This window comes from Equus quagga, unplaced genomic scaffold (genome assembly GCF_021613505.1).
Source record: "Equus quagga isolate Etosha38 unplaced genomic scaffold, UCLA_HA_Equagga_1.0 130791_RagTag, whole genome shotgun sequence".
In the NCBI taxonomy this organism is placed as follows: domain Eukaryota; kingdom Metazoa; phylum Chordata; class Mammalia; order Perissodactyla; family Equidae; genus Equus; species Equus quagga.
The window spans coordinates 1-19,969 of record NW_025796320.1 but is presented as its reverse complement, the minus strand read 5'-3'; the positions used below and the strand labels follow the sequence as shown (position 1 = coordinate 19,969).

Below are 19,969 nucleotides of genomic sequence, written 5' to 3'. Positions count from 1 at the left end.
AGGACATCAGCCAACCCGGGATTACCCCCGTGGATTTCCCCTTCCCGTCCCTCATAGTCTTGGCACTCACACAGTTTCCTTTGTTCTCCTGGCTGGCTCACCAAGAGTTCTGCCACATGCCCATCTGGGTGAGCAGTGTGGGATAAGTTGCCAAGACACCAAAGAAAAGACCTGGAGACAGCAAACAAAGCATATGGGTTTATTGGGAGTTACAGGAAAGGTCCAGTGGTGGCTAGCTGGACAGTGACCTGCACCCGCTATCAACCCCTGAGAGAAGCTTGCTTAAGTAGGCAGAGGAACAAAGACTGTGTGCGTGGCAAGGGGGATCGTCCTTGTATGACCTCCATTCCAAGGACCAGAGCCCCTAGAGGGCCTCTGTGTTCCCTCAGACCGCGAGGGTTTTGGTGCTAACTCTCCCATGAGAAAGCAGCTGGGTGGCCAAGCCCAGGACTGTGAGCATCATGAGTGCTGGCACATAGCGCAGACAGGAGCCTCAAGGACACATGGTTTTTAAAGGGGCATGCCAGCTAATGCCCCTACAATAGGTTATCTCATAGACCAGGGAATTGGGTGTCATTGGAGTGCTCATAGCTTAAGCGGCCGTGGCCATGGCCCAAGATGACATAGATGATATCTACACTACACTCAGTGGTAATCTAAATGTTCCTGTCCATTTCTACCAACTCTAAGAATTTTTGAGTCTCAGATGAGTGTGGCTCCAAGGGAGTCTCATATGGCAGAGAAATAGATGCTGATATCACTAACCCAGTATCACCATCAGAAGCAAGGCAATCACTCATTAGAAAGGGTGTCCTAGCTGGCATGATCCACCTGCTCCATGCACTGAATGAAGCCCGCCCCCTTGAGCTGCCTCTCCACTTTGCCTTGTATGTATGAGTTTTTACACATGAATATTGGGCTTGCAGAGTGGTGTCTGATATCCTGAGTGCAGATCTGATCTCTCTGAAGGCAGTCGTCTTTTCTCCTGCCAATCCCCCAGGGAAGAGATGGGTCAAAGGAAGAAAAAGGAAGCAGTAATTCAGAAAGTTGGCTTTAGGTACCAGTCTATCGCTGGAACTCATCCGCCCACCATATGAGAGTAAGTCCAGGGCCAGGAAGAAATAGAGTCTGCAATCCCCAGGGATCGAGCCATTTCTTGTAAGAAAATTGTTCTAGCTTCATGTGGTTCTATTTCCCTTTTGTTTATCCTCTAGGATTTATTACACTTTCATTCATTCTTCCAGCCTTCTCTGCTCTGTGTTGGAGAGTATTCAGTTTTGTTCAACAAACCTTTATTAAGCACCGTTTCTGGAGTGGGAACTGTGTTAAGCACCCAGGTATAAAGGTGAATAAGACACGGTCCTGACTTTAGGGTATTTCCAGTAGGAAAGAAAGAAAGAAAATAGAATTCTGAGATATTGCAGTAGATGATATTGGAGTATGTGGAAGACAAAAAGAAAAGTAAGTCAAGGAAGGGTGGTGAGAACCTGCTCAGAGGTGTGAAGATGGGAAATGATAACGGTAGTACATGATGGGCCTTAGCATACCTGCTTCATTCATTTAGTCCTCACCACAACCCTAGGAAGTTGATGTTTATTATCAATATCCTCATTCAACAAGCGAGTAAATTGAGACTCAAAGAGGATAAAGAACAAGCTTAAGTTCATTAAGTACCTATTAAGCAGCAGAGGCAGGATTAGGACCCAGGCAGCCTGGCCTCTGGCTTCATACCTTACCTCCATGCCATGCTGAGATATTCTGATTGTCCAGCCTGGGTTATGTGCCCACCCCAGAAGTGGAATGAGAGCTAACTAGTTTCCCACATAAAAATCATAGTATTAAAATCAGAAAAAAGAAAACTGGATGTTGGGCAAGCAAAATCAACAGTTATCTATTGTAGAATAATTTCAGAAATGCAGCTTTTCCTTTCTCTTGGATTATTTGCTTGGGATAAATTTCCCACAGATAACATCTCATGTTAAATGAGTTTTGATACAGGATGCCAAGTAGTTTTTCAACAGGATTGCATATTTCCATTGTGTTTGCCCAGAATGAACTAATTTCACCACACCCTTTTCTGTGTTGGATGCTATTACATTGTTTAAACCTAAACAATTCTAATTTTATTAGACTCTATATTTGTATTTGTATAGTTTTCCCTTTCTCTTTTTAGAGCCGAAAACCCAAATAAGAGAGTAGTCAAAGTTGGTAACATGAACCTCTGAATCAACAGATGAGCCAGCTGGGCGCCCAGGGGTGAGGGGAGGAGCAGGTGTGCTCATTCATCCCTGCAGTTCTGGGAACAAGAGGGCTGGCTCTGTGAGAAGGGACGGGAGCAGCAGGTCCAGCCCCAGCCGGGGGTTCAAGTTTAAAAGCTACTTCAAATGCAAAGCCTTTTTTTTTTTTTTTTAATTATTTAGGGTCATTTTAGCAGTGTTATTGCATGAAAGTTAGACTCAGGTCAAAATATGTGCGCATACACCAACAAAAAACGGCTAGAAAACCGTTGAGGAGTTTTGCGGCTGCCTTACTGGGTTTCTGTATCTCCATTTTTTAAAATCGTGACGAGGGCAATTTCCGACTCTCTGCCAGTAGTGCTGCCAAGTGCACACAGGTAGAAAAGGGTAGGCAGGGATCAGCGCTCTAACCCGCCGGACCCGGCGCCCCCTCTCCTTCGTGGGGCAGCTCCGCGCGAGGTCCAGACCATAGAAGTGCGGATACCTCCCAACTCCTAGAGAGGAAACGCAGACTCCCCGGAGACAGACTTCCCCCGGCGAGCCACTTCCGGCCACGCCCCACCCGCCCCCCTTTAAGGGGTTTGGCGGGCGACGGGAGGCTCTGTTCTCAAGTTGGGGCTTTTGGGAGGTGTACCGAGGGTTGTCGGGTTCCAAAAGCCGGGGCGGGGGGCCGCAGGCGGAGCCTGGTCTGCGGACCCGCACGCCGCGGAGTTGAGGTGAGGGGAGGAAGGCTTCACGGAGGGGTTACCTCGAAGCCACGGCGCCGGGGTCCTTTTCCCCCGAGTGATGCTTCGGGATCGTCCCCCGAATACCCAGAGCTATGGACTTCGTTCCTTTTTATAACTGCTGGAGGCCAACTGGCTCGTAGAAAATAATGGGGACGCCCCAACTTAAAAAAAGAAAAAAACATAATTTAGGGCCTGTTTTTGTGTATTTGAGAGAACGGCCGTCTTGCCCATTTTAAAACCAATATGACCTCAATAAAATAAAAAACAGTCAAGTAACTAAAACCAAAGATGTACCTTAATATTTGATTGCGGCCAGATCTGGGAGTGAGAAGTCAGGTCAAAAGCTGAGGAACCGTGGCCCTGGAAGAACAGCGGGGTAAAGGGGGAACACACAGAGCGCAATTTGCAATAGGACAGAAGGTACAGGGTGGGAGGGGCACGCCCTCCCTGCGGATTAAAATCACGTTCTCTTTCCAAGGAGAAATGGGAGTCTCGCGATTATAGGTTACTTGTGGGACACCAGCTGGGTTCTTTCTCTTCCAGGACGGCCACTTGCCGCAGGCGCTCACTGCCTGAAGTTTTTGAACTTGAGTGTCCTCAATTTTAAAATGCGCATAATGTCCGCCATCCTATCCTGTGTGTGTGTATATGTTCTTTCGTGCAGCGGATTTACCTTCTCCGACACTATAAGATTGTGTTACGTAGTATTTCATATAAAGAAGCTCTTACCATCCTGTGTTCCTGAGGGGAAAATAAAAGATGGACAAATAAGTTTGGGATTGGAACTATGGTCTCCTAGCACAGTTAATAATAGAATATTAAGTTGTTCTGAGGAGCCCTGCAGTAATGGAACTCGCCTAACTTTGTTTAGCCTGGTGTTTCTCAAGCATTTTGACCACAGAGACTTTTGAGTTAACACCCTAATAATATCTCTCCAACGCGGTTTTTCCCAGAACACATTTTGGGGAATGCCGACACAAAGAAGTCATTCACCTGGGCACGGAGCTGCTCAAAAGGCAGTCTCGCTTCTCACAAGACATTTCAGAACTACTTTTTGAAAATCATGTGACTGGATTTCAGTAAGGATAGTTTCAGTTTTACAAACGTTCGAGAAAACAGTATATAATTAATGAAGCACGAACAAGCCAGATAACATTTGGAAAAGGAAGTGAGACCGCCTGCCCTTTCTCCTACGTCCGTCATGGACAGGAGATAAGGTCTCAACATTGAGCAAATATTATCAATATATAATTATCTACAAAACAGTGGGAATAAGTATTTGGAAAAAGTGTTAATTATTCCAAGTGGAAATTCTACAATTGAAGGCTTCATATGACAAACCTAGGAAATTTGTTCATGGACTCCTTGGAGGACCTACTTTAGGAAGATATGATTAACATTTTCTCCTGTGAATAGAATGTAGCTAAAAACCATGAAAGTGTGTTGTATGTAAGTATTAAGTGACATCCGCTGGAAACTTGCCCTGAAATTAGGGAATAAAATTTAGTACAAGGATTACCTTGAACTTCATTCAAGATCGCTTAGTTACTGAAGTAACAGTAGAAGCTCTTCAGGAGGTAGTTTCACATGTTTGGCACAAACCTCTGTCAAGATGGGCTGTGAAGTGACTCACTAGTATGTTATAGACTTGCAGTTTCAAGCAAGGCCAGCCTAAGGATGACAGTAACGCTGGAGGGTCTTGTTCCACTCCGGTCATCCACTCTATAGGGCCGGCAACCTGCTTGCATTAGTTCACACAGGTGAGCAGGCTTCACAAGACACACTAATGCTAACCAGACTCAAAAGGGACTAATGTATAATTAATTCCTGGAGTGTTAATTAATTCCTTTCTAGTGAAAAATATAATTGTCAGTCAGTTGGATAATTGTATTTGCCAATAGTCGTTCCTTCTTGAAGGGAGATCTACATGGGAGTCCAGATTCTTATGCTATGCTATATTACATTGGAGACACACGGCATGGAATCATACCAGGGAGAATGATAACCAAGTTTAATGGCATCCAGTGTCATTGGATGTACGTGTCATCCATGTACGGATGTACCTGTCAGTTTGGCTAGATAATCATCTTCATGGGTAAAAAGCACTCTCCCAAGGAGCTAGAGGTGAGAGAAGTCATTTTGTCTCTGAACATCCCTTTCAGAGATACCCTCCCCATATTCTTTCTCAAGCTAGAGTACAATGCAGTTGACTTGGTTTAACCTTTTCTGTTTACAGCCCTATCCCGCTGTGCCTCCCTGGAGGTGACCGAGTTTGGATTTCGGGTCTTCACAGACAGTCTCTGGGCTCCTTTCTATTGATAACTGATTTCATTCTGTATGTTTGGTCTCCTTCTAAAATTTAAGTATCTATGGACCCCATATAACCCAAGAACCAAGACCTGTATTAATCTGATAATCTCCTTTTCTCTGTGACATTGTACTTGATGTTAAGATTAACTACACATGATTTTGTAATCAAATAATACCCTTCAACTCTATAGGACAGATAGTCCAAACCCATTTTGTTCATTGTTGAGATATTATAGCTATCATTATTTTGGTACCTTTTAGGTCTTTTCTCCATTTTTAATTATAAGTTCCAGTAGTGACTGGCTTTGTGTATATTTTATACGTGCTCCCAACAACAGTTGTCATATATCTACATTGGTAATAACTTATTATATCTGAAGAGTGGCCCGAAAGAGAAATAATTAGGAATTTGAAGAACTGTTGGGGTTGGGCTCAGCAGATCTCATCTGGGACAAGTGAACAATTCAAGGACCCAAAAACCTAGGATCTCCATGCTCCACCTGAGCAAGAGAGGCATGGGATAGAGATGATGGGAAAAGACGACGATTGGGGGCAGAAATGCAGCCAAGAAAATAACACCAGCCAAGAGATCTTATGTCAGTGCTTTAGGAAATTCTTATAACAGGTGATGCCAACCTGCCATGAGATTTTGAGCAGACTGCAAGAGCTGTGTCATGAAAGCCTGAGCCCAGACATTTGTACAAAAGAGCAGATACTGGAGCTGCTCCCACTGCAGCATTTCCTGACCATTCTGCCCGAGGATGACAGACTCCTGTGGCAACGTCATCTAGCAAGTGCGGAGGGAGCTGTGATTATGTTAGGAGCTCTGGGGAGATGCAGGATGATGCAGGACAGTGGGTGAGAGGCAGGAGGTTTGAGCATGTGGAGAGTTGGCAGGGGACGGGGGTCAGAGGGCTCGGACCACCAAGTTCCAGCAAGGTGCATAGTCCCAATAATGGGAGGAGAGATGCTAAAATGGTCTCTGCTAGGCTGGAAAGTATTGGTCTCTCTAGTCCCTTAGAGCTTTCCCTAAAGCTTGCTGCCCTTAGAAGTTAATGAAGATTCTGACTTCATGTTCTTTTTTCTTGTATCCTTGGAGATATTGTGTTTTCTTCTAGGGTTTTCACTACAATTTTATGCTGATTCCTTCACAAGCACAACACTACTACCTGTTTTTGGGTCTCCCTATGCATGGACAAGAAGCCGTTGCTTCTAGAAAAGGCGTATGTGTCCCAAGCCAATGGAAAGAAGACTTTCAGGACCCCCAGCTCTATCTAAGCATTACAGATAAGAAGAAAGCTTGCTCTAAGAGGAGAGTTAAGGTGAGAGACTTTCAAGTATGAATACGCAGAACTCCATCCAGCTGGAAAGAGAGGTAAGGAACAATATTCTCTCCAGGGCAGAGGGTTCCCCAGACCCCAGTTGTAGCACAATACCTTTGGTTCATTGTCATTCCAGTCTCCCCAAAGCTTTGCCTTCACATTGCCCTCTCCTTGAGAAAACACTGCCCTAATATACTTGTCTATTTTCTTAGTGGAAAAAAAACTCTGAGAGCCATATCAGGCCTCCAGCACATCCCCACAGATACTCTTCACTCCAGTCACACCAAATAGTTGCAGTTCTCTGAACATGCTGTCGCCTTTGCATATGCTGTTCCTTCTGCCTGGAATCCTCTCCACCTCTAGCCACCCAGCCAACCCCACCCACACCCACACAGCACACTCAGTCCTCTGTGATCTGGGCACTGACGACCTCGCCAACCTTCTTTCTCACGATATCTCCTCCATATCCGTGTGCCAGCCACCCCAAACTACACACACTTCTCCAAACGTATCGAATTCTCCCCACCTCTCTGTCTTTGCTAACAAGGCTCCCTCTGCCTGAAGCCCCCTTTCTCCTCTTTTCAAGCTGTTAATTATCTCTTTAGCTTTCAAGGTTCACACCAAGCATCATTTCCCTCTAAAGACTTTCCTAAAGCTTCCCCACCCAGAGTCAATCATTTCTAGGGTGCAATTTCAATTAGTGGGTCCTGAAATTAACTTAGTGGGTGGGGCCAGCATTTTTTTTTAAAGATTGGCACCTGAGCTAACAACTGTTGCCAATCTTTTTTGTTCATGCTTTTTCTCCCCAAATCCCACCAGCACACAGTTGCATATTTTAGTTGTGGGTCCTTCTAGTTGTGGCATGTGGGACACCGCCTCAGGATGGCCTAATGAGCCGTGCCATGTCCGTGGCCAGGATCCGAACTGGCGAAATCCTGGGCTGCCAAAGTGGAGCGCACGAACTTAACCACTCGGCCATGGGGCCAGCCCTAGGAGCCAGCATTTTTTTAATGGAATGTCATGGATTGGAGGGCATCACATGTAAGTGCATCAAAAGGATTATTTCCTAAAAGCTTTGTTTCAATTTTATGTGTACTGGATCACAATGGAAAATGTATTTCTTGTCAAAAATTTGAAAAATATGGTATTTGAATTTGATAGAGACTGAACCCTTTTCCCATCGGTACAAAGAGGATAGTACCACTTTCAATATACCACTTTTATAAGCTCTTGTCAAGCCACAATAAGTACTACTGTATACAATAACTTGCTGGGTAATTAAGCAAAGACCAAGTAATTCTGGTTGGTTGGGTCCTGTCAGGCAGGCCTTAGGCGCAGACACTCTTGATGGCACCAGCATTGCAATCTCAGCAAGTGCCAGCAAACTGGGGGAGGCACTATCACCCTAAAGAAGGTGAGGACAGGTGACATCCTGGGGAGCAACTGTAGTCCCTCACCCCCACTCCTAACCTGGCATGACCTGTAGTCCAGAGCCGCTGGGCAGACTTGGAAGTTCAATGTCAGAGAAAGGCAAGCTCTGAGTCAAGGCTGCCATCTTCATCCCATCCTCTTGCAAAAGAGGAGAAAGCTCGTGTAAAAAGCCACGGATGGGGTAAAAGAAGTCATGATCCAGCTTGAGAGTCGGAGAAGCAGCCATTGCACTGATGGTCCAAGGTGAAACATTAACCTTTCTGGGTAAGGAAGTGAGACCGTGAGATAGAGACTGACAAGCTTCCTGTGCCCTGGGAATATAATTAGATCCAGAGACTGGCCAAAGTCCCCAGTAGGGGAGTAGTCATCTAACAACAGCCATCAGGAGGACACACACAACTGAGAGCAGACAAGGGGGCGTCCAGAGACACAGGGAGGCGGACGGGCCCTGCCGCTGACTGCAGGGTGACCAACGTCAGGCCGTCGACCTGGTCTAGGTCTCAGTCGCTTCCTCAGCAAAATGAGAGGGCTGGCCTGGATGACCTCTAAAGTCCCTTTCACTCCTGCACTTCCAGGGAAAACGTCCAGGGACAGCTGAGTCAGAGTGTCAGCAGCTGAGACACAAGCAGAAGACACAGCCATAACTAGAGCAAAGAGGCAGTCAGGCCTGATCCAAACCCTCCCGGCAGTTTGCTGGTTCTGTGACCTTCGGCAAGTTACTTAACTTCCCTGAGCCTCCGTTTCCTTATTTGTAAAATCAGGAGAGTAATAGTATTTTCTTCACAGAAGTGTTGGCATAATTAACGTGACACTATATATAAGTCTCTGGCAGAGAACCTGACAATAGTAGGTGCTTAATGAATGCTGAAATTTTAATATTCACTCTTCCCTCCCAAAGAGCTTAGGGCTCTTGCTGCCAGACTAGTCAGCAATGTCACCAGCCTTTCCTTCTGGTCCTTCTCCATGGGAGGCCGAAGCACAAGGGACAAGGGTGCCTCAAGAGAGGCCCTGCCGCCATGACTAGGCAACTTCTCAGAGCAGCCCTCAGAAGCCTTCAAATCAACCCTGGGAAAAGCAAGCAGGAAGAGATGCTACCAGGGGTCAGATGGAGACTTTCCTCCCTAGGCGCAAAGGAAGCCAGAGTCTGACTAAGAGACCCTGGCTTGGTCTGCTGGAACCAGAGGTGAACTGAAATGTGGAGTGCACCTTGATTGGAGGGAGGGGACGGGGGGAGACTGTGATGGGGCAGTCAGCGAGGTCTGATGAGGACAGCCACATAGCGTAAAGTCACATACGCTTCTTCAGGAAGCCGTCTGGCTGAACAGTAAGGAAAGTGTTCATGCTATGCAAAATTCTGCTTCTTTAAATAGAATTTAATGATTTAAAATATACATGCCACATTCTGTTTGCAAAAATCATGTTTGTGAAAACACGTACAGAAAGATCTGTGCATATTTTTTCTTTTTTTTTTTTTAAAGATTGGCACCTGGGCTAACATCTGTTGCCAATCTTTTGTGTTTTCTTCTTCTTCTTCTTCTTCTTCTCCCCAAAGTCCGCCCGTACATAGTTGTAGATTCTAGTTGCAAGTCCTTCTGAAGTGCTATGTGGGAACACCACCTCAGCATGGCTTGATGAGCGGTGCCATGTCCACACCCAGGATCCAAACCAGCAAAACCCTGGGCAGCTGAAGCGGAGTGTACAAACTTAACCACTCGGCCATGGGGCTGGCCCCCATATTTTCTTCTCTGAGTCAATATATTTCAATAAAAAAATGTGCATACATATGACATATTAATCCTAATGCGTTTTCTTTTGATCTCCCTTGCCTTCATTCAGGATTCTCAATGGATGTTTCCCAGGCCTTTTACCCTCACCCCATAAGAGGCATTACAGTGTCCCCCAATTTTATGATGGAGAATGCTTTGAATAGGGAAGGGGGATAAAAGAAAGGCCAAATATTTTGGCCAAATGTAATTTTTCTGCTAATTAGTGTCATAAAACAACCAGCAAAGATTTTTAAAATAATTTCCTGGTCCCAGCAGGCCAGAGAGAACTCATTCTCACTAGGTCTGCAGAATGAAAATGAGTGATCCTATTCAGAAACATGGAAATGCAGGAAGGAATGGAAAACACCAGAAAGGATAAACATATGGGTAATCAATCCAACAATTATCATGTCTTGTGGAGTTTGAATACATGTGTAGAACTAAAAATGTATGACAATACCACAAAATGAGGAAGGGGATAAACTTTTAGGAAGCTGGTTTTCTGAGTTTCCAGCAGTACTGGGAAACTAGCAAAAGTAATCATTTATGAGACAGAAATAAGATAAGACTACATGTTGTCTAATCTCTAGGATAACATCTAAAAGAAAATAACGTATAACAACAGAATATTAACCTACAAGTTTAGAGTGGAGAGTAGAGTAAGAGAGACTACTGTATTAATCCAAAAGAAGGCAAGAAAGAAGAAGGAACATAAAACAGATGAGTCCAGGTAGTTAGTGTCAAAATTTGTTAGACACCCAGTTGGTGTCAGAGAATAGAGACTTGCTTGGTGTCAGGAGGAAAGAAAAAAGCCTCACTCGTGCATATTAACGCAAAATCCTAAATAAAATATCAGGAAATAAAATCAAGCCTCTACCTAGGGTTTATTCCAGGAATGCCAGGGTGAGTCAGTATTCTAAAATCAATCAAGGTAACTCACACTTAGTAGAAAAAAAATAAAATCATAAAACTAGCTAGGTAGATACATCAAAATGATGACCTCAGTAGTTTCAAAAAGTGATATTCAATTCATCTCTCCTTCCTCTAAGTTCTGTCCCTCCAGTTTGAATTAATTTGTAGAAAATTGTAGTCCCTTCCAGGCCTGGCTGCGCCATAGGCTGCACCACGTGTTATGCTGCAAGGGCGCCTGATTCTGAAACCACAGGATCCTCTGGTTCTGCGTGTCTTTTACTGATGCTTTACTCCGCAAGATGAAACAGAAGGAGGCTGGCAAGCAGGTGCTACTGAACAACTAATTATGGTACCAGGTACTCTGTAGGTACCAGAGGGACAAATATGAGCCAAGGTCCCGGAACATTAACTCATCAGAGGTCCCACTGCTGAGAACTGGCAGGGCTGAGAAGTGAACCCAGTCAGTCTGGTTCCAGAATTCATCCTCTTCATCATTCTGTGACACTAACTCTATATCTACATAACTAACCATAATACTGAGCAGTAGGTGTCAGATACACATAAGTTACACATGCTGTGAAAGCACAAAGGAAAGACACTCATTCTCACTGGCGATGGGTTAGTTCTGGAAGGCTTTTTAGAGAAGGACTTAAAAGATGAAGATTTTAACTGGCAGAAGATGAGAGTGTGTTAGGACAGACTGGGTTATGCCACTGTAACAAAGGTTTAACCCAACAAAGATTTATTTTTCCTATGCAAATGCTAATTCAAGTGGGGCAATATGCAGGGCACTCGCTCAGTGTCATGACTCAGCGATCCAGGCTGCTACGGCCCCTGATCCCTCATTCCATCCCACACTTTCACCATCACTATGCAGGGGAAGGCACCAAAATGTGGAGAATTCACATCTGCCTTTCAATGCTTTCAGCCTGGAAGCCACACACATCATTTATGCTTGTGGCCTGTTGGTTCTAACTAAGAGAGCACATGAAATGTTTGGTGAGAACTTATTGCCTCTGCCACAGAGAAAAGGGACATTCCAGACTGAGGAGCTAACATGTGCACAGGCGTGAAGGGTTAAAAATGCACAGTATGCGTGGGCAGAGCAAATAGATCTAGAACCCAACAGGCCTTGAATGTCATTTCGCAGGTGTCCTAGTCAGCTCGGGTTGCCATAACAAATGCCAGAACAAATACCACAGACTGAGTGGCTTCAACAACACAAGTTTATTTTCTCACAGTTCTGGAGGCTGGAAAGTCCCAGATCAAGATGCCAGCAGGGTTGGTTCCTTCTGAGATCTCTTCTCCCACAGATGGTCGTCCCTCTGTGCATATGCCTCTGGTGTCCCTTTGTGTGTCGTAATCTCCTCTTCTTATAAGGACAAGAGTCAATTGGATTAGGGCACACCCCTAATCCACCTCTTTAAAGGCTCTGTCTCTGTTATGGATGGATGTTTGTGTCCCCCCAAAATTCCTATGTATAAGCCCCAATCCCTGTTGTGACTGTATATGGAGATGGGACCTCTAAGGAAGTAAGTAAGGTTAAATGAGGTCCTAAGGATGAGGCCTTGATCTGATAGGATTGGGGCTTATAAGAAGAGACACAGAGGGGCCAGCCCAGTGGTGCAGCAGTTAAGGTCACATGTCCACTTTGGCAGCCCAGGGTTCGCCAGTTTGGATCCCGGGTGCAGACCTACGTACCATTTGTCAAGCTATGCTTTGGCAGGCGTCCCACAAATAAAGTAGAGGAAGATGGGCACAGATGTTAGCTCAGAGCCAGTCTTCCTCAAAAAAAAAAAAAAAGACACAGAGAGCCCTCTCTCTCCCTTTGTCCCCGTGAATACACAGAGGTCACGTGAGGATACAGCAAGATGGCAGCTACCTGCAAGCCAAGGAGAGAGGCCTCAGAATGAAACCTACATTGCTGGTACCTTGATCTTGGACTTTCCAGCCTCCAGAACTATGAGAAAATAAACTTCTGTTGTTGAAGCCACTCAGTCTGTGGTTTTTTGTTACGGCAGCCCGAGCTGACTAGAACAATCTCCAAATACAGACATATTCTGAGGCTCTAGGAGCTAGGGCTTCCACACATGAATTTGGGTGGGGACAAAATTCGGCCCATAACAACAGACGACTGTTGGAGAGGAGCAATGTAGTTTGCCTTGTTTTACAAGATTATAGATGGTAGCAAAAGGGAGGACAGATGGGACCCAGAGAGCTGGTGATAGTGGCGGTCCAGGCAGAGGCAGTGGGGACAAGAGAGAACGGAGACTAGGAGCACCGTGGATGTGGACTCTTGTCCTTGGCGACTGGATATGATTCAGTGAGGGAAAGAGACCCTGATTCCAAGGTTTCCAGCCTCCCTGCCAAGCAAAGAGTGGTATCAGTAGCCAAAATAGGAAACACAAAAGCAGCAGCCTGTTTGGGAAGAGAAAGACTTCCGTTTGTGCTCTGCCCCAGGAACAGACACACAGAAACGTCTAGGAGACAACTGGAAATACAGCCTCAAGCCCCAGTGAGGGAGGGAGAGTAGCCCAGGATGAGGGCACGGCGTAAGCAGAGGGATGGGGGCGAGAAATCCCAGGGCACGTGCAGACACCCACAGTAAGAACAAAGGTCTTTCCTTGCCCCTGAACTCAGTCCTTCCCACCCTCCCCACAGCCACCTCCTTCCGCCTGCTGCATCTCCACCCGGAGGGCCGTCAAATGCAGCCAGCACCGCACTCCGGCCAACCAAACCCAGAGCCATCCAAACAACTGCTCCCTCTTAATGCAAGTGTTGCCATCTTGCAGTAGCTACTTCCTATAATTCATCATAACTCTATGCAGCACTGGATGAGCCCTCATTCACAAGGACCTTGTACATGCATGAATGTACCTGTGGTCTGAAAGGGGCCACTGGTTTTCCCAGCATCAGGGAAGCTTTCTATGTCACCTGTGTGACCCTGAGCCAGTTATTTACCCTCTCTGAACCTCAGTATTTCCAACCACCAGGGAAAAAATGTAATACCTGCTTCATCTATTTAAAAGGGTAGTTGTGAAAATCAAAGGAAAATATCGAATGTGAAACAGTTACATAATGTCTAAGGCAATATAGGAACAGTGACAGCTGGGGTGGGAGTGGGAGTGATAGCAGTTATTGTCACAATATGCCCTTTAGGGACCAGTAATAAAGCTAATAAAGCTACATAAGAAAAACTCAGATAGACAACCTCATCCAGAGAGAGAGATTTAATCAAATGCTTCTTATGAAGTCAATTCTAAGATTGCTACAAATAAACCACATAATCGTTGTCCTCTGGGAGCTGGGGTGGCCAAGTATGTAGACAGAGAGAGATTAACACACAGCACAGAATAAAGTGCGCCCCCTCTGGATGGTACAGATCCGAAGTGCACAGGCACTCAAAGGGAGCAGACAAGGAATGCTTCCCGGAAGAAGTGGACTTGGAAGGGAGCCCATGATGTGGTCAGGTAGAGAGGAAGGAGGTGTACACTGACCTGGCTGCATTTCAGGGAAAGAATCCCGTAAGGGGAGCCCTGACTTGGAAAATTCGACCCGCCACCTCCCACACAGCCAGCCTGCTCCTGAGCTGGAAGGCCCCACCCCCCCAAGGAGAGAAGGAGCACAGGACAGCGTCCTAAGGCAGCGCTGAGGGCTGGATTCCCTTTCAACCGCTGCTGCTCACCCAGCATCTGCAGCTGAGCCACGGTCTCAGGAAGCGGCGGCATCAGGTGCGGGGTCAAGGCCACCACTCAGCCAGCAGGGAGACTGGCCGGGCCCACACAGCGTCCGGGCTCCTCGTGTAAGAGTGACTGCGAGCCTCACCCGCGTGGACACTTTCTTGGCTCACGGAATTGTTCTGGAACAGAAGCTATCCATTTGGAGCTGTCATCCCCGGCCTTCTGCAGTGTCAGGGCCTGGCAGCATCTCGGGGCCCTGGGTCAGCCGAGAGGCCCGCAGCAGCGAGGGGAGCAGAGGTGACCCCAGCAGGGTGTGGGGGGCTGGGAGGTGGCCCCCTTCTCCTGGAGCGGCCCAGGAGGCTGAGGAGCCACAGGGTTCAGGAGTGACTCCTTTCAGCAGCAGCCAGCTGTCCGTCCTTCCCCAACACACACACGCACACACACTCTCACACCCTGTTATTCTAGTTTCTGATGACAGGACTTAAAACTCTCTCCTCTTTTCGCTCATAACTTTTTTCCGGTTATAAATAACTTTTACTGAAAATGCAGTACTTCACTGAGTGCAAAGACTGTCTTCTTAGTGCAGAGTCAGAAGGACCTAAAAGTGGAGGGAGGAGTCTGACCTGCTTTGCCAGTTAGAGTTAAACTTCTCTGATAAAAATATCAGTAGGTTCATTCCTCTCCCTTTGTCTCAAAAAAAAAAAAAAAAAAATCAATCTAGGAAGAATTTGAAACTAAACTTCTCTTCAAAGGAGATTAAGAATAAGTATTTTTAAAAACACAATAGTGGCAGATTTCTTTCCAGCAAGGAGGTCCCACTTTGTACAAAGCAAAGTTTTGCCAGGAAGAGGGGAACATGTGAGCGCTGTGTATGTTTACAGGAGTGGCCATGTCTGAACATTTGTGTCCCCCAAATTCTTATGTTAAAACCTAACCTCCAAGATGATGGCATCAGGAAGTGGGGCGCTGGGAGGTGCTTAAGTCCTAACGGCGGAGCCCTGTGAATGGGATTAGTGCCTTATAAAGGAGACCCCAGAGAGCTCCCTCAGCCCTTCCGCCACGTGAGGACAGAACAAGAAGTCTGTGACTGGGAGGAGAGTCCTCACCAGAACCCAACCATGCCGGCACCCTGATCCCGGACTTCCGGCCTCCAGAGCTGTGAGAAATAAATCTCTGTTGTTTATAAGCCACCCCACCCATGCCATTTTTTTACAGCAGCCCAAACGGACTAAGACAGGAGTCTTCCCATCTGGGTACAGAATAATTTTCCTCAGACCTTTTCTCACGTAAATTCACTGAAGTGCTTCCCCAAAAAATCATAATAAATCTAAAGTGCAAAAATTATGACTGACTTGTAGGGTCTCGAAGAGGTGATCTTGGCCATCTCCTTGTCTTACACAGAAACTCTGCCCACCAACAACAGAAAATCTACCCTGATGTTAAAGCTCTCTGGGAAGGGGGCTGCTGTGGCCTCTCTCCGGGGCCCCCTCATCTTTGTGTTCTGTGTGCATCCCTCCTGAGGTATCTCCTTTCATCACACAGTGAAGACCCCGTGGCCCTTCCCCACACTGTCACCCCCAACACACACACACACTGTTGACCAGAACACAGCCACGGCTTCCTGGCTCTCTCAGAATCCTGACTTCTTCACAACTATTTCCTGAGGCCACAGACAAATCCTGCCAGAAAGAGGTCATCCTTGGCCCCTAAACAGGCCTAGCATTTCCCCTCTCAGATGCCAGCTGACTGAGGTTTGACATCAAGCATTTCAAAGAATCCAGACAGTTACTAAAAGTATCAGAAAGCGATGGCTTCCATATCCGGTCCACCCACGCTCACGGTTTCTTCTCACAATCAGTGACTGTCACTCTCCATAAGATCTCAGGGAGCAGCGTGTTCCTCTAAAGCAGAGAGGGTGCCCTGGGGACAATACCAATCATGTCCTTTGCGGTGCAAAGATGTAACAGAGATCTAAAACCACTGCATTCTCTTTCCTAGGAGGAGCTCACGTCCCAACTACCGGTCACAGCCCAAATGCCCAAGTCCCATATGCCCAGTTGGCTGTGTCCAGCCTCAAAAAAGTCCTCATTTTTGTTACATTCTCAATAACCATTGAGAACCACTCTCAAGTCTTCCAGAACCTCCCTCCAGAAGCAGAATCGCCCATTGGCCATCACCATCTGGGTCTAGTCAACAACGGACATGCAATAGATCCACAGGTAAATGCATGTCCCTCCTCCTGCTGAGTCCCGGCCCTCTTCCGGCACCCCAGCTGCCTCAAGAATACCTTCACGTCACTCAAGACCCAGCTGAACCACCACAGAAGCTTCCAGAATTTTTTCATGATATTCCACACAGGATGAAGTGAATGCCCCCACTTAGGCACTTCCTCTACCCTCCAGGTGTCTGTCATGGCACCTGAGACACGTCATTGGGTTGGGGTATGTGGCTGTCTCCCACTACCAGACTAGAAGCCACCTGAGGACAGGGACCGTGTCCCAAATGGCTTTGTTATCCCAGCGTCTAACTATGTCTGAACACAGTAGGTGCTCAATAAATGTTTGTTAAATGGAGGAAACTATAAAAATGATGCAAACAATTTTAAATGTGCCCAAGCCTCCTGAAGACCCCTACTCCTTGTAGTCCTCGCCCAGGCCCAACTGTTTCCCTAAGTCGAAGAGGAAAGCATTTTAGAGGGCTGGAGGAACATCTTTCCACAGCACCACTAGATGCTGCCAGGACATAGGAGATGACAGGGCAGAACTGGAACAGAGCCAGAGGCCACAGTGGGCTGCCTAGCCATGCTCTTCGGTCCACCGTGTCTCATCAGCTAACTCCTCCCAGGCAAAGCTCCTAGACTGTGGACCCTCCACCTCTTTCTGCCACATCTTTTTTTTTTTTTTTTAATTTTCTTTCTTTCTCTCCTTTTTTTTTTAGTGAGGAAGATTGGCTCTGAAGTTACATCTGTTGCCAATCTTCTTTTTTGCTTGAGGAATATTGTCCCTGAGCTAACATCCGTGCCCATCTTCCTCTATTTTGTATATGACATGACACCACAGCATGGCTTGATGAGTGGCGTGTAGGTCCACGCCCAGGATCGGGGCCTGTGCACCCCAGGCTGCCAAAGCAGAGCACGCAAACTTAACCACTACACCACTGAGCCGCCCCCTCTGCCACATCTTAAACAAGCCCAGGACCCCTCCCTGGCAGGGTGCCAGTCACCAAGCCTTGCAACAGAAATCAGAGACGGTGGCAGTGTGGCTGGTGGGCCTGTCTACCAGGGGTTGCAGTGGGCCTGAGACAGAGGCATCAGAGCCACACGAGAGAGAAGGACCCTTTTGACCTTCTGACCAGCACCTCTCTCCCCGGCCCTGTGACAAGCCTGTCATCTCCTAGGCAGCTGGAGCTGTAAAGCACACAGGAGGACCCTGGGTGAACTCTCTTAGCTCAGGGAAAAGAAGACACCCCATCCATCCCTCTCGCTCACATCAGAGTGGTCTTGTGAACTTGAATCTGACCACATCACTCACCTGCTCGAAATTCCTCAGTGGCTTCTTTGGGGAAAAATCAGATGACCTTTGAAGGCAGTTTGCCTGCCTGTCCGGCCACACACTCCTCTTATATAATAAGCTCAGCAACAGCGAACGGCTTGCCTCAGACGCACCAGACCTGCACATCCCTCTGGCACACGCCCCTCCATGGCCTTGGTCCTCCTTCCACCTTTCCTCACCCGGCAGAAGACCGGCATCCTTCAATCTCAGCTTCAAGGCTCTCCTCCAGGTGCCTTCCCTCCTCCTCATGCAGAAGCGTAGAAATGGAAGCTCCTTCCCACTGCATGCTGTCCTCTATGTTTCCACCATTGTGGTGGGCCCAGCTTCGCCGTATCACACCCACAGTTCTTCCACGGTTGGCCCTCACTAGCCTCAGTTTCCTTACCTGTAAAATGGGGATAATAATTGAACTTATCTCGTAGTGCTGCTGGGAAGATTGATCCTGGCAAGCAGCAGTAGGGGTTGGGGAGAGCCAGGGAAAGAAAGGAGAGCAATACAGGGTGCACCCATGAGCAGGTCATCCTGTGGGCCGCTGGAGTTCTATCCTAGTGGGGCCTCGGGAGAAACGGATTGGAACATGCTCTGAACAGTCCCGTCAGAGGAGAGGAAGCTCTGTGTTCATCTGGCAACTCCCTTTTGTCATCAGCTCCAGGATGATTCTGCTAGGGGTCAGGGGGCATCCACTTCCTGGCACTCTGGCCATATATGTGCCAGGCATGTTCCTATGGCCAGAGAAAAGCCCCTGGGCAGAGAGGCTCAGGTGCTTGCAGTGGAAGTCTCTAGACCTGGGCAGGATGCTAACAGCATCTGACACCGTCTCCCTCCAGCTCTGCCATTGGCTGGCTGAGTGAGCTTGGCTCATCTAGAAAGTCAGTGCATCTCATTAGGTCCCTTGTGACTGGTCAGGTGCTTAGTCAGCCCACATCCCCCACGGCTGGGCTGCCCTCAGTGGGTCACTTAGCTTCGGGGGCCTCCGAGGACGGGGCCGGGGCTGCTTTGTTCCTCACTGTATCCCAGCAGCTAGGGCAACGCTCAGCACACACTAGCCGCTTACTGCCCATTGGTTGACTGACCGACCCGCCTGGGGAAATGATGCACAATGAGGTCATGGACAGAGAAACCCAACATTTAGACTCAAACCCTACTAGGGTCCCAGGCAATGGAAGATGGGGACCCCTGCCTTTTCAGCTGCATGTATGCTGTGGTCTATACGTGTGATGTAAGTTTTAACTTTCCAAGATGGCACTTCAGATCCAGAAACGGCCACATATAGGAGCTATGAAGATAATATTTGGGGGTCTTGTTACCTTACGTGGCTCAGAGCTGGAGTGGACCCAGCTAACTGCAGCCCGTGCACCTCTGCACCGGGTACCAGGCTCTTCACCCTCCGACATTCTGCCCAAGCAATGCCGATTCTTCAGGACCAAGAGGCAGCCTGGAAACCTCAATAGATATTATCACAAAACATCGAGCAGCACTAGTGGACCACAGGGGATGCCCTCACTCCTCCACTCCTGCCCACATGCTCCGAGCATCCCCAGCATCTCCTCGGACACTTCCCAGAGTTGGGTCCCTGCGCACCTCCCAGGGCCCAGGGGATGGGACCGCGCTCACCTTCTGGAGAAATGCCATCCTCGGCCTGTACTGCTGGCCTTGGTGTCGGATCGTCATCCTGGACCCTGGATGAATTCACAACCAGAACACTCGCGGTACAGAAAAGCACAGCCCCGGAGCGCAGGAGCCCGCGAGCCCCGCACACGCCCTGGCGTCCGGGGGAGGCGGCTGCGCGCGGCGGGCTGGGGGGCGGGCGGGGCTGCCGGCGGCGCCCCCTTTACTCCCGCTCGGCACGCGCCCCCGGGAGGGCCGGGATCCGCGCCAGCCAATCCGCGAGCCGCGCCGCGGGCTCATTAGCATGGGCTGTGCTGGCGCCCACCTGCCGCCAGGGGGCGGCGTCCGGCTCTGCCGGGGCCTGGGGAATCTCAGGCTGAGGCCCGCGCCTTGAGGACCCGCGAGTGAAGGATCTGTCGCAAAG

At 48.0% G+C, this 19,969-nt stretch overlaps 1 long non-coding RNA gene across 1 annotated transcript; it reads right to left on the bottom strand.

Moving 5' to 3' along the window:
- Nucleotides 1-7,544: 7,544 nt before the first annotated feature.
- LOC124232844 (uncharacterized) lies at nucleotides 7,545-18,097 on the bottom strand. The gene is made up of 3 exons (XR_006886924.1): nucleotides 17,917-18,097; nucleotides 17,706-17,792; nucleotides 7,545-7,586 (listed from the first exon to the last, which is right to left on the bottom strand). It is a non-coding gene; the product is annotated as an uncharacterized LOC124232844 (long non-coding RNA).
- Nucleotides 18,098-19,969: the final 1,872 nt, after the last annotated feature.